Here is a 15832-nt window from a genome sequence, read left to right on the forward strand (position 1 = left end):
GGACATTTCTTTACGAACAAGGAAGTTTTTTTTATTTCACATATTTGCAGTCAACCCTTCAACACGAATAGGATGACTGCCAAGAAATAATTAGAAAGTTGTTAAATCCAAATATTTACATATCGTAAACTATTTCTCACGAGCAATAAGTATTAATGAATTAATAATAAAACGGGGAAAAAAAAAACAAAAAACAAAAAAACGATCACGAAGCTATCCGGATGATCATTGTCCTATTGATTATGATAAATAGCACCGGGATCACGACCCAATTAATTAAAAGTAAATAAGTCACGTGATCAGGACTCTTTAATTAGTAAATAGTCCCGAAATCACGACCCCATTAATTATAAGTAAATTAGTCACGTGGTCTGGACGCTGTCATTAGTAAATAGTCCCGAGATCACGACCCCATTAATCATAAGTAAATTATATATTTAGTCACGTGGTCTGGACCCTGTCATTAGTAAATATTCCCGAGATCACGACCCCATTAATTATAATTAGTCACGTGGTCTAGACCCTGTCATTAGTAAATATTCCCGAGATCACGACCCCATTAATTATAAGTAAATTAGTCACGTGTTCTGGACCTTGTCATAAGTAAAAAGTCCCGAGATCACGACCCCATTAATTATAATTAGTCACGTGGCCTGAACTCTGTCATTAGTAAATATTTCCGAGATCACGACCCCATTAATTATAAGTAAATTAGTCACGTGTTCTGGACTCTGTCATAAGTAAAGAGTCCCAATATTACGATGTAAAAACGTCATGTAATATTGGTTTGAGTAGAATCGGTCTCTCAGCACGTACTCTGTATATTAAAACTGGTCGATATCGAAATACGGTAGAAATGAACGTCTGTGCGGAGTTTGAATCTCTGGAGACATAGAAGATGAATATCATTTTCTGTCAATTTGTCCAAATTTTCAAGTGTTAAGACCAAGATGTGTCAAAAAGTACTACTGGGGAAAAAACATCCGTATTCATGATGATCCAATTAATTGGTACAACAAACTTTAAAGATTTAACAATATTAAGTAGATATAGTGTATGATGCCAAACTTGATATAAAGTCTTTGTTAACGGGTTTGTCCATTCTCTATATATATTGATACTACACTGCTCTATTTCAGTGACCGCCATTTTATTGTATTGTATGTTATATGTACTGATGAGCTGTAAAACTCAAAGTCAATTAATGTATTTAACTGAATTATAAGTAAATCAGTCTCGTGGTCAGGACCCTACCATTAATAGTTCCGAGGACACGACCCCATTAATCGTAAGTAAATTAGTCGCGTGGTGAGGACCATTTTATTATCAAAAAATTAATTATAAGTTAGGACCCGAGATCACGACCATATTTTAAGTTAATAACCCCGAGATCACGACCCTATTATAAGTTAATAACCCTGAGATCACAACTTTAACCCCGAGATCACGACCCTATTTTAAGTTAATAATCCCGAGATCACAACTTTAACCCCGAGATCACGACCCTATTTTAAGTTAATAATCCCGAGATCACAACTTTAACCCCGAGATCACGACCCTATTTTAAGTTAATAACCCCGAGATCACGACCCTATTTTAAGCTAATAACCCCGAGATCACGACCCTATTTTAAGTTAATAACCCCGAGATCACGACCCTATTTTAAGTTAATAACCCCGAGATCACGACCCTATTTTAAGTTAATAATCCCGAGATCACAACTTTAACCCCGAGATCACGACCCTATTTTAAGTTAATAATCCCGAGATCACAACTTTAACCCCGAGATCACGACCCTATTTTAAGTTAATAACCCCGAGATCACGACCCTATTTTAAGTTAATAACCCCGAGATCACGACCCTATTTTAAGTTAACAACGAAATAAAGGACCATTTAGCTGTGTTCCGTCTGCTTCTTTTTCTCCGCTCCTGCAGGATATATCATCCTCTTTTTCGCTCATTCTTCATCTCCTCTTCTCATTGCCTTTTTCATATTTCATTACACCATTATTTATTATTATATTCATATTTATCTGCCAGCATCACATTTTCGCTTGATCTTCCCTCGTCCTTTAATCTCGTATCTCTCCTCCTCTCATCTATCTCGTTTCCTCCTTTGTCTCGTCTTTTTCCTTTATATCATTTTCTTCTTCATGTCGCCTCTTTCAGTATCTCGTCTCCTGCTTTATCTAATCTCCTCTACCCCGGTATTATATAATTGTCTCCTTTATCTCATCCCCTTCTTTATCTCGTCTCCTCGTTTAACTCGTTTACTCCTTTGTCTTGTTTACTTTCTTTATACCGTTTTCTGCTTCCTCTCGTCTCCTTATTTTTATATCATTTTCTTCTTTATCTCGGCTCCTCCTTCCTCTCCTGCTTTATCTCGTCACCTCCTTCCTCTCGTCTCCTGCTTTATCTCCTCACCACCTTCCTCTCGTCTCCATATTTATCTGGTGTCCTCCTTTCTCTCGTCTCCTCCTTTATCTGAACTCATTATTAATTTCGTCTCCTCCTTTATCACGTCTCCTAATTTATCTCGTCTCCTCCCTTGTCTCGTCTCCTCCTTCTTCTCGTCTCCTCCTTTATCTCGTCTCCTCCTTCCTCTCGTCTTCTCCTTTATCTTTTCTCCTGCTTTATCTCGCCTCCTGCTTTATCTCGTCTCCTCATTTATCTCGTCTCCTTCTTTATCTCGTCTCCTCCTTCTTCTCGTCTCCTCCTTTATCTCGTCTCCTCCTTCCTCTCGTCTTCTCCTTTATCTTTTCTCCTCCTTATCTCGCCTCCTGCTTTATCTCGTCTCCTCCTTCCTCTCGTCTTCTCCTTTATCTTTTCTCCTTCTTTATCACGTCTCCTCCTTTATCTCGTCTCCTACTTTATCTCGTCTCCTCACACCTCTCGTCTCCTCTTTTATATTATTTTCTACTTTATCTCCTCTCCTCTATTAATCTGATTTACCTTATTTCATCTCCTCCTTTATCTCGTATCCTCCTTTATATCGTCTCTTTCTTCCTCTCGTCTCCTCCTTTATCTACTCTCCTCCTTCTCTCGTCTCCTCCTTTATCTCGTCTCCATCCTCCTCTCGTCTTCTCCTTCCTCTCGTCTCCTCTTTTATATTATTTTCTGCTTTATCTCCTCTCCTCTATTAATCTGTTTTACCTTATCTCATCTCCTCCTTCCTCTCGTCTTGTCCTTCCTCTCGTCTCCTCTTTTATATTATTTTCTGCTTTATCTCCTCTCCTCTATTAATCCGATTTACCGTATTTCATCTCCACCTTTATTTCGTATCCTCCTTCCTATCGTCTCCTTTATCTCGTCTCCTGCATGATATATACGTCTCCCCCTTTATCTCGTCTCCCCCTTCCTCTCGTTCCTCTTTTATCTCGTCTCCTCCTTTCTCTCGTCTCTTTCTGCCTTTCGTCTTCTTTATTTTCGTCTCCTCCTTTATCTTGTGTCCTCCTTCCTCTCGTCTTCTCCTTTATCTTGTGTCATCATTCCTTTCGTCTCCTCCTTCCTCTCGTCTCTTCCTTCATTTCGTCCCCTCCTTCCTCTCGTCTCCTCCTTCCTCTTGTCTCCTCCTTAATCTTGTCTGTCCATTCCTTCCTCTCGTCTCCTCCTTTATCTTGTGTCCTCCTTCCTCTCGTCTCTTCCTTCATCTCGTCTCCTCCTTCCTCTCGTCTCCTCTTTTATATTTTTTATGCTTGATCTCCTCTCCTCTATTAATCCGATTTACCTTATTTCATCTCCTCCTTTATCTCGTCTCCTCCTTCCTCTCGTCTCATCCTTTATCTCGTCTCCCCTTCATATCGTCTCCTCCTTTATCTCGTCTCCTCCTTCCTCTCGTCTCCTCTTTTATACCATTTTCTGTTTTATCTCCTCTCCTCTATTAATCCATTTTACCTTATCTCATCTCCTCCTTCCTCTCGTCTCTTCCTTCCTCTCGTCTCCTGCATGATATATAGGTCTCCTCCTTTCTCTCGTATCCCCCTTCCTCTCGTCTCCTCCTTCCTCTTGTCTCCTCCTTTATCTCGTGTCCTCCTTCCTCTTGTCTCCATCTTCCTCTCGTCTCCTCTTTTATATTATTTTCTGCTTTATCTCCTCTCCTCTATTAATCCGTTTTACCTTATCTCTCCTTCTTCCTTTCGTATCCTCTTTCTTTTCGTCTCCTCCTTTAATTCGTCTCCTCCTTCCTTTCGTCTCCTCATTCCAGCGTCTCCTCCTTTATCTAATCTCCTCCTTTATCTCGTCTCCCCTTCCTCTCGTCTCCCCTTCTTCTTGTCTCCTCCTTCCTCTCGTTTCCTCCTTTATCCTTTCTCCTTCATTCTCTCGTCTCCTCCTTTATCTCGTCTCGTACTTCATCTCCTCTCCTCCTTCCTCTTGTTTCCTCCTTTTTCTCGTCTCCGTCTTCCTCTCGTCTCCTTTCCTCGTCTCCTGCATAATATAAACGTCTCCTCCCTATCTCATCTCTTCCTTTCTCTCGTCTCCTCCTTTATCTCTTCTCCTCCTTCCTCTCGTCTCCTCCTTCCTTTAGTCTCCTCCTTTATCTCGTCTCATCTTTTATATTATTTTCTGCCTTATCTCCTTTCCTCTATTAATTCGTTTTACCTTATCTCATCTCCTCCTTTATCTCGTCTTCTCCTTTATCTCGTTACCTCCTTCCTCTCGTCTGCTCCTTTATCTTGTGTCATCCTTCCTTTCGTCTCCTCCTTCCTCTCTTCTCCTCCTTTATTTCGTCTCCTCTTTTATACCATTTTCTCCTTTATCTTGGCTCGTCTCCTCTTTTATCTCTTTTCCTCCTTGATTTCGTCGTCTTTCTTTAAATCAATTTCTCCTTGATCTCGTCTCCTTCTTTATATCGTCTCATTCTTTATTTTCGTCTCCTCCTTCGTTTCGTCTCCTTCTTTTGTCATTTTTCTACTTTTTTCTCAGCTCCTTCTTTATCTCGTCTACTTTATCTCATCTCCTCCTTCCTCTCGTCTCTTGCTTTATCTCGTCTCCTCCTTCCTCTCGTCTCCTCCTTCCTCTTGTCCCCTCCTTCCTCTCGTCTCCTCCATTATCTCGTCTCCTCTTTTATATTATTTTCTGCTTGATCTCCTCTCCTCTATTAATCCGATTTACCTTATTTTATCTCCTCCTTTATCTCGTATCCTCCTTTATCTCAGCTCCTTATTTATTTCGTCTTCTCCTTTATCTTGTCTCCTCCTTCCTCTCGTATCCTTCTTCCTTTCGTCCCCTCCTTCCTTTCGTCTTCTCTTTCATCTCGTCTCCCTCTTCCTCTCGTCTCCTCCCTCCTCTCATCTCTTCCTTTATCTCGCCTCCCTTTCCTCTCGTCTCCTCCTTCCTTTCGTCTCCTTCTTTTTGTCTCGTCCTTTATCTCGTCTCGTCCTTCCTCTCGTCTCGTCCTTTATCTCGTCTCCTTCTTTGTGTCTCCTCCTTCATCTCGTCTCCTCCTTTCTCTCGTCTCCTCCTTTATCTCAGCTCTTATTTATTTTGTCTCCTCCTTTATTACGTCTCCTCCTTCCTCTCGTCTCCACATTTGTCTCCCCTTCTCCTTCCTCTCGTCTCCTTCTTCCTTTTGTCGCAACCTTTATCTCGTCTCCTCCTTTATCTCGTCTCGTTCCTTTCGTCTTCTCCTTCATCTCGTCTCCTCCTTCCTTTCGTTTCCTCCTTTATATCTTCTTCTCCTTTATCTCGTCTCCTCCTTCCTTTCGTTTCCTCTTTTATACCATTTTCTCCTTTATCTTGGCTCGTCTCCTCTTTTATCTCTTTTCCTCCTTGATCTCGTCGTCTTTCTTTAAATCAATTTCTCCTTGATCGCATCTCCTTCTTTATATCGTTTCATTCTTTATTTTCGTCTCCTCCTTCGTTTCGTTTCCTTCTTTTATGTCATTTTCTACTTTTTTCTCAGCTCCTACTTTATCTTGTCTACTTTATCGCATCTTATTCTTTAACTCGTCTCGTTATTATCGTTTCCTTATTCTCGTCTCCTCTTTATCACCTCTCCTCTCTTTATCATTGTCTGCCTTATCTCTTCTCCTTCTTTCGTCTTTCTTTTACCTAGTCTCCTCTTTTATATTACTTTCTCCTTTATCCCATCCCATTCTTTATTTTGTCTCTTGCTTTACTTCATCTCCTCTATTATCATTTTCACCTTTATTCCATCTCCTTTATCTCATTTTCTCCTTCGTCTAGTCTCCTTCTTTTATGTCATTTTCTCCTTTATATCGTCTCCTCCTTAATAATTATGGTCTCTTCCTTGATCTCGTCTCCTCCTCCCTATCGTCTCCTCCTTTCTTTGGCCCCCCCCCCCCCCCCTTTATCTCCTCTCCTGCTTTATTTCGTCTCTTCTTTTACATTTTTTTCTGCTTTATCTTGGCTCCTTCGTCTCCTTCTTTTACTTTATACTCCTTCATCTCGTCCCCTCATTTATCTCGTCTCCTCCTTTGTTTCATCCCATTCTTCATATCATTGTCTCCTTTATCTCATCTCCTTCTTTATCTCGTTTCCTCCTTTATTTCGTCCTCTTCCTTTACATCATTTTCTCCTTTATTTCATCTCATTCTTTATTTTGTCTCCTCATTCGTTTCGTCTCCTTCTTTTATGTCATTTCCCCTTTTTTTCTAAGCTCGTCTACTCGTCTTCATCTCCTTCTTTAGGTCGTCTCCATTTTTATCTCGTCTCCCCTTTTATATTACTTTCTCCTTTATCTCATCTCATTCTTTATTTTGTCTCCTTTATCTCGTCTACTGCTTTACCTCATCTTCTTTATCATATTATTTTCTCCTTCGTCTCGTCTCCTCCTTTATAACGTCTCCTCTTTTATCTCGCCTCTTCTTTTATCTCTTCTGTTTTATTCCCTTCCTCCTATTCTCATCTAAAGTGTACTTTCTCGCCATAATCTGAGAATGGTCAATTCAAATCGTCCATGTTCGTCCGTTCTTCAGTTGGTAAACAATCGTTATTTGTCCGTCCATGTGTCCGTCGTTAATTTTCCTACTCGGTATTAGTTCGTGGTTAATTATTTTCGCACAACTAAAGACTTCTATACCATAATGTGTATATAAATATCCGTGCTGATTCTAGTATCATGTTATATTTAATGACCGAGAATAAATAGAAATTAAGTCACCCACGAACTATACAGGTTAAGTTGATCTCTGATGTGTGTGATTTTAATTTTGAGAAAATGGCAGTCATCATGGTATTGTTTTTCAAAGGTCATAATAACATGTCTAATTGTATCTTATTACAAAAATGTATATGCAAGGGAATTGGGCACAAGTTATCATGAGTTATTTACATATTTGAGAGAGAGAGAGAGAGAGAGAGAGAGAGAGAGAGAGAGAGAGAGAGAGAGAGAGAGAGAGAGAGAGAGAGAGAGAGAGAGAGAGAGAGAGAGAGAGATTTAATTCAAAGAGAAAGAAGAGAAGATGGGAAATAACTGAGAAAGGAAAGCAAATGAAAGGAGAAGGAATAGTAAAGAAAATGGATGGCGAATGATATTATTAGAAAAAATCAAAAAGCTTGCACACGTTGGCCTTGCCAGAGGCTGGTTATCCGAGAACTGGTGTCGATACATAAATAGAAAAATAAATATGGATACTATAAATTATACATACATATAAACGTATTCTTGTCATAATACGACTTCTATTATTTGTTCCCACTTTTCCCACCCATTTACAAATAAATCTTTAGCCCTCTCCCCTTTGCTGTTAGTAATATATTTTTTATTTCATAATGATCTCAAGAATGACATATATTAATACAGTAATATTCAATGACTTGTGTAGACACCTAGTTCTGTAAATGTTCTGTTTTATTAGCATAATGAAAAGTTCTTACTATTGATCTTACCAAAAAGCAATGTTTGTTTAATGGTATAAATAAAGCTTCCAACAACAAATCTAGACTTTGAATAAGATTTGGTACTTGATCACATTCCCAAATGCAGTGATTTAAATTTAATTAATCATGCAATCTGTTACAGTTTCATTTTGTCGATATATTTCTGTTGAATTACGAAATTGTCCCAAATCCTACCAGCACGGACACGCAAAACAATGGTCTTAGTTTTTCGCTAGAAAACAATCAATCTCGTCTATAGGATTATTGTTATTTGTCTAAGGCACACTTCAGCATATTACACATTTGTTGGAAATAATACGAGATAAATTGTAGCATAATGTTTTTATAGAAATTTTAATTTATGTAGAATATGACATGATCAGGATTTGTAATAAACCGGGAAATGCTACAATGTTTTTCTATAAATATAAAAAAAAAAAAACACGAGAAAGTCAGCTCAACATGGTCAAAGAGCAAATTTGTTAAAATTCTGAATCTTTAATATGCGTAGGGATGGTTACAAATGAAGATAAAAGTATTCCAGGTGCCTTTATGATAGCTTATTACTCAAGAAATTTTAAAATGTTGACGTTGCTTCCAGAAAAGCCAAATCACTTTTTGGATTCCAAAGAGAGATAACTCTTACGAGCTGTACACAGATCTAACATTTTATATTCATGCTGATAAAGAAATTGAGGTTACAAGAGTGGGTGATGGATATGGAATTTATTTCACACGAGTAAGTTATTTTTTTAAAGTTACAAAAGACACGAGCTTTAGCGAGTGTCTTAACTTTAAAAAAATAACTTACGAGTGAGAAATAAATTCCATATCCAATAATCACGAGTCGTGTGACGTGTTTCTATCACAATATCGGCTTGAATCAAAGGGAAGCATGGTTTGTTTGTTTGTTTGTTTATGTTTTACGGCCCATCGACAACTAGGGTCATTTAGGGCCAAATAATATTCTAACATGTTTTATTTTTAAAGTTAAAATAAGATAAAATTTGTCATTTTAAAAGCATCCGTATTGTATATTTAAATCATTGATAAAAAGGTGGTTAAAAATGGTAAAATATATATATGTACGAATAGATTATGTGGAATAATATGTACGAATAGATTATGTGAACTTTGTTATAAAAAGAACGTCAAAGACAGTAACGTAAAAGACATCAAAGTCTAAAATAGATCGATTTCTTTCAAGTAGCTAAATATTGTTTTCGAATCCACGGAACTGAAAAGGGTTTTCATATCCGGGGCTCGAAAGCATTTATCACGAATGTGCTTGAAATCGGAACATTCTATTAAAAAATGCTGCACTGTGAATTGAGCATCACATGCATAACCGGTGGATCCTCTCGTTTCAAAAGGAACGAATGAGTAGGATATGTGTGCCCGGTACGGAGCCGAGAGAGGACTATTTCCTCTCTACGATCCTTATGACTTGGCTTTGATGTTTTAAGTTTTGGTTGTACTTTAAAAAGTTTGTTGCTCGTCTCGAGAGACCAGCGTTGCTGCCATTTACTCTGAATGGCAGAACTAATTACAGGTTTGAAATCTGTATATGGTATTTTAATATTTGTTTGCTGCAGATTTAGAGCAAGTTTTGCTTGGCGGTCAACAAGTTCGTTGCCTTTAATTCCGACATGGCTCGGAATCCAAAGTAATGTTATTTTGCATTTTTTTAAGATACGAGATATTCGTAAAACAAGGTTTTGTATGAGTATGTTCTTTGGATCTCGTGATTGTAAATTCTGAAGGACAGATAGAGAGTCGGAACAAATTATTGCCTTTCTGATGCGTTGTTCTTCGATATGGTCGAGGGCCAAATCGATGGCACATGCTTCCGCAGAGAAGATAGAGGCACCATCTGGTAAGCGGATTGAAGAGCAGTGGTGATCGGAATAGCATGGTGCGGAGACCTTTACTCCATCTTTTGAGCCATCAGTGTAGATCTGAACATGATCAGGAAAATCTGCAATGCACTCCCGAAAAGAAGATTTGTGCTCTTCGGGTAATACATTTGACTTTGCCCTCTCATGTAGGAGTAAGGTTAATATCAGGTGTTTCGACAAGCCACGGTGGTACATCAGTTACAGTGTACTCGCCTATGTTGTCTAAACTGATGTTAAGTTCCTGAAGAAAGTTAGAAATTCTAATGCCAAATGTTGGTAAAAGTTTTTGGTTTTGATTAAATATGTTTTTGTATTTCGGATTGACAACAAGGTCAAAAGCCGGATTTTTCGGGTTGGATTTCAATTGGGTGGCATATTGAAGAGAAAGTTTTTTCCTTCTGTCATTTAGGGATGGTTCATTTGCCTCAACATAAAGGCTCTGCACAGGTGTTGTTCGAAAAGCACCAAGTACTAGACGTAATCCTTGGTTTTGGATAGGATCCAGCACCTGCAGGTAAGAATTTCGTGCCGATCCATAAACGATGGAGCCATAGTCGAGTTTTGATCGAATAAGTGCCCTATAAAGGCGCAGAAGCATTTCGCGGTCTGCACCCCAGTCAGTATGGGATAGTACTCGTAAAATGTTCATTGCCTTTGAGCACTTATCTTTCAAGTATTTTATATCTGGAACAAAGGAGAGTTTCGAATAGAAAATTAGTCCGAGGAATTTAGGAAGCATGGTCTAGTTTTATTTCATGTATGCAAATAAAGTGTACAGGTGATGGCCAGGACTCTGATGTGACGTCATTCGATTATTGATAACGTCAATAACAATTGCAGCTCGAATTCTTGACCAAACAAAAGATCGAAAGGACATTTTCCACTAGTCCAACAGTTGGCTCATTTAAATAATTGCTGAGTAGAATAACACAAGGTATTGTGATAGAAAAAGGTTTCTTTACCTGTATACTCATTTTTAACCTTTGCAGCAGTAACATCTCGTTTCGAAACTTTGCATCATTTGATTTTGAATAACATTCCAAGAAATTTCAGGACTCGCAAAACTAAAATATTTTACCTTGTTATTACTATCAACTCCGTTATCTCAATTGCTCATTTGAAGTTCAAATAATACGAGATTTATATCTTTTTGAAAAAATCCTGCCTTTTTTCTACATCATTCTATTTTCATAGTATCTATTCCATTAAAAACTGTAGAAAATAGCTATACCACCTCAGAAATTTCAACATTTTCTTTTTTGATTTTGTTTGATTAGCTGTGCGAGTCCTAAACAAGAGGCAGAAGGGGTCTGTATCGCTCGCGTGCATATTGGTAAAATGAAAGTAATTATGACACCAACATTGATATGAATTGTCATGTTGTAGAACTAAGGGTGTAAATCCACAGATGCCAGAAATTACTGAAATAAATGGAAATAACTCAAAAAATTTAATCCGATTTGGGGATTATCTTGGATAATAAATAACAAATCATTTGTTGTTTTCTAATCTATTTATTAACCAAGAAAATTGCAGGTGCACCTTGTGCATACAGGCACTTTTCACATTGCCAAAGCTTGCTTTTGCCTCAAACTAGATATATTCCGATTTCTGAAGTGATCCGAAGAGTTAAATTTTACACTGGTCAAATTAAATTGACTGTTCTAATAGAAGCTGTCTCCTCTTATTTGATATCCAGAATTTATATATCAAAACAAGAACAGATCTGGTTTTGTGGAGAAAAAGTTGTCTCCCCTTATTTTATATCAGAATTTATATATAAAAACAAGAACAGATCTGGTTTTGTGGAGAAAAAGTTGTCTCCCCTTATTTTATATCAGAATTTATATATAAAAACAAGAACAGATTTGGTTTTGTAGATGTCCCCTTATTTTATATCAGAGTTTATATATAAAAACAAGAACAGAAGTTTGGTTTTGTGGAGAAAAAGTTGCCGCCCCCGGGAAATATGATTTTTTATATTTTCAGTAAATACGTCATAACACTAGAGGTTTATAGGCATACATGGTTTTCTAGTCTAATTACGCTCTAGGCCAATAGGAGTAGGAAAATAATATAGACTAGCAAAATAAATAACTCATGCACTTAGCTTATCTAACAACTTACTAAACTATAATGGATAATACACGGAGAAATAAAGTCGTTAATGACAAAACGACATGTATAACATCAGTATAAATGTTAATCAAAATACATTTGTATCTTACCAAAACGATAGGTCCTTCTTGTTTGACGGCGGCGGCAAAACGAATCTGTTTTAGTATCAGACAAGGGGCTCACTGACTAGCAGTATTTTCATTGGTCAAAATATCTTACCTGTGGGGTGCCTTGAGGGGAAACAACCTCGAACAAAAGTTTATGATTAGCAGCGATGTGCCATTAAATGAACTACTGGTCATCGTTCGTTGTGTATGTGGGGAGGAATGGGAACGCTTTTTTTATACAAAAAACCTTGCATGCGACTATTACGTCTTTTAACATCCAAAGCCCTCTTAGATATGATCTGCGACCCAAGAGGTTCCAGGCTCTCCCGAACGGCCCATTTAGTTTTCCGTCCCCAAACGCAGCTCTATCGTGACATACTGCTATCCGCATGCGCATGATTCTCTCAGATTTATATAAGACTAGACATGCCCCTGTGCTGAAGGTGAACATTTTTGTATAGATTATATAGCGGCAATTCAGAAAAAGTACTTATAAATCATTTTATAGATAAACAAGAAATATCTTTAAAAAAGATAAACGGCATAGTTTTAATGCTGGTGGTTTTAATGTAAAACTGCTGGTGAAATAAATCAAGGAGCTAATGCGTTTCAGCACGGATAACAAAATTATACCAGTTTGAATCATTTTTGGTGATAATAGGACTGCATTTGAATCAGGAATATAATTTTATTAATGTGTCATTTGAAAAGATACATCCACTTATTCAGCTTGCATTCAATCATAAAGTTGTTTCGTTTTTAACTGCATATCTGCATTTTGCATCTACCGCTACATTGACCAATCACATTCTTCATCTTGACCAGTAACGCCACCTGTCGCGTCATATCCGGGGCCAAAAGAATATTATACGGCTATGCCGAAAAATGTACTTCTCTTATCATTTGACATTTCTTCATTACAAATATAAATATAAATAATATTGAAAATTAGTTGCGTTCATTTTCCCCATACACCCGAATCTCTTAAGTTAAACCATTTTTTTACCAAAAAAACAAAAAAAACAAAAATTTACACAGGTGACAGTGGTTATACGCTCACCTTTCACCTAGATGACCTTTTTGAATTTTGAATTTTGAAGTTTGTGATCGCTTTTTCTAAGAAAGTTCTTTTTGAATTTCATTTATATTCTTCTTGTATTGGTTGAAGTTTGTTAGTTATTAGAGTTCTTAAAGGATATTTCTCAGATTTTTTTATGCAGGTTCCTCTTGTTTTCAAATGATTAAGAGGAAAAGTAAAGAAAACACCAGTCTCTTAGAATGTCTTTATCTAGATGTAAAATACAAAACACTGTATATTCAAATCTTGTAATTAGAGAGAGCTAATTAATTTTTGTTCAGGAAAACCATAATTAACAATTAATGTTCAGGAATACTAATCAACAATTATTGTACAAGAATACTAATTAACAATAATTGATCATGAATGCTCATTAACAATTATTGATCAGGAATACTAATTAACAATTATTGTACAAGAATACTAATTAACAATAATTGATCAGGAATACTAATTAAAAATTATTGTACGGGAAAATTAATCTATAATTATTGTACAAGAATACTAATTAACAATTATTGTACAGGAAAACTAATTAACAATAATTGATCAGGAATGCTCATTAACAATTATTGTTCAGGAATACCAATTAACAATTATTGTACGGGAAAATTAATCAATAATTATTGTACAAGAATACTAATTAACAATTATTGATCAGGAATACTAATTAACAATTATTGTTCAGGAATACTAATTAACAATTATTGCACGGGAAAATTAATCAATAATTATTGTACAAGAATACTAATTAACAATTATTGATCATGAATACTAATTAACAATTATTGATCATGAATACTAATTAACAATTATTGATCAGGAATACTAATTAACAATTATTGTTCAGGAATACTAATTAACAATTATTGCACGGGAAAATTAATCAATAATTATTGTACAAGAATACTAATTAACAATTATTGTTCAGGAATACTAATTAACAATTATTGTTCAGGAAAACTAATCAACAATTATTGTACAAGAATACTAATTAACAATAATTGATCAGGAATGCTCATTAACAATTATTGATCAGGAATACTTATTAACAATTATTGTTCAGGAATACAAATTAACAATTATTGCACGGGAAAATTAATCAATAATTATTGTACAAGAATACTAATTAACAATTATTGTTCAGGAATACTAATTAACAATTATTGTTCAGGAAAACTAATCAACAATTATTGTACAAGAATACTAATTAACAATAATTGATCAGGAATGCTCATTAACAATTATTGATCAGGAATACTAATTAACAATTATTGTTCAGGAATACTAATTAACAATTATTGTTCAGGAATACTAATTAACAATTATTGCACGGGAAAATTAATCAATAATTATTGTACAAGAATACTAATTAACAATTATTGTTCAGGAATACTAATTAACAATTATTGTTCAGGAAAACTAATCAACAATTATTGTACAAGAATACTAATTAACAATAATTGATCAGGAATACTAATTAACAATTATTGTTCAGGAATACTTATCATTGTACAGGATGTTCATCATTTAAAATAACCATGGTGTTTGGTTTATATTAATAACGGCGTGAAAAGTAAACTTAAAGGTGGGTTACCACGTATTTACGCTCAAAATTTTAACTCCAGTGAAAATATTAAATAATTTTATTAGATTGTTATGTAGTTATGAGTTCTTGCGTTAATAACAATAAATAAAGACCGTTTTCGCTTATCCTGACCTGAGCATGCACGTTGTTGTACAGCGATAGCCGAATAAAATATCACGTGACCTATTGGTATTCACACAGTCATCTAATTTGTATAATGTAGTATTGCGGAGAAGGTACCAGATGGGGTCTTCCCCGAACACCAACTTTGGTTATGGTAGGGTGTTTACATAAGTGTGTTGATAGGGAGTTATAGTCTGTTACAGAAATGTTGTCAGTGTACCAGACATGGTGTCAGGGCCAGTGGAAACTCGGGCTAGTTTTTACGTATACTAATAAACTATAAATGTTGGTGTTCCTCAAGGTTCAGTTCTCGGTCCACTTTTCTTTTATATTATACCTATTATACATAAATGATATTTCCTGTGATCTTTCTTCTCTGTCTAGGCTTTTTGCAGACGATACGTCTCTTTCCTACTCGTTAAGTAACTTATATATTATTGAAGCTGAGGCAAGAAGTGATCTTAGAAAACTTGAAGTTTGGTCTAATGAATGACTGATGACCTTTAACCCTTCCAAAACTGAGGCCCTAGTAATCTCAAACAGACAACTCCCATGGATTTGTTCCGTCCTTCACATTTGACAATACCCCCATCCAAATCACTAACCAGCATAAACACTTGATTATAAATGGAATATTCACGTAGAATACATAGTTAATAAAGTAACGTAATATATAGCTCCCCTTCGTAAACTATTTTTTTAAAAATAGAAAATTCACTAGAAAAAATGTACTTTTACTTATATACGACCACTACTTGAATATGCATGCGAAGTATGGGACAACTGCGATACAACAAATTCCTTGTTATTAGAAAAATAAATTTAGAAGCTGCAAGAATAGTAAAAGGACTACCCATATTTACAAAAAAACAGATTCTATATGAAGAAACTGAATGGCTACCTCTTGCGAAGAGAAGAGGCGCTCGAAAACTGTCTTTATTTTATTTCATAGTTGATAATCTGGCACCGGGTTTTCTCATCGACTTATTGCTAATGTATATTGGTAATGTAGTTCCTTATAATTTGCGAAATGCACATTTAGTTAGAGAACAACAATTTCGTTTACAATTCTCAGAA

This window comes from Pecten maximus, chromosome 6 (assembly GCF_902652985.1).
Source record: "Pecten maximus chromosome 6, xPecMax1.1, whole genome shotgun sequence".
Taxonomy (NCBI): Eukaryota; Metazoa; Mollusca; class Bivalvia; order Pectinida; family Pectinidae; genus Pecten; species Pecten maximus.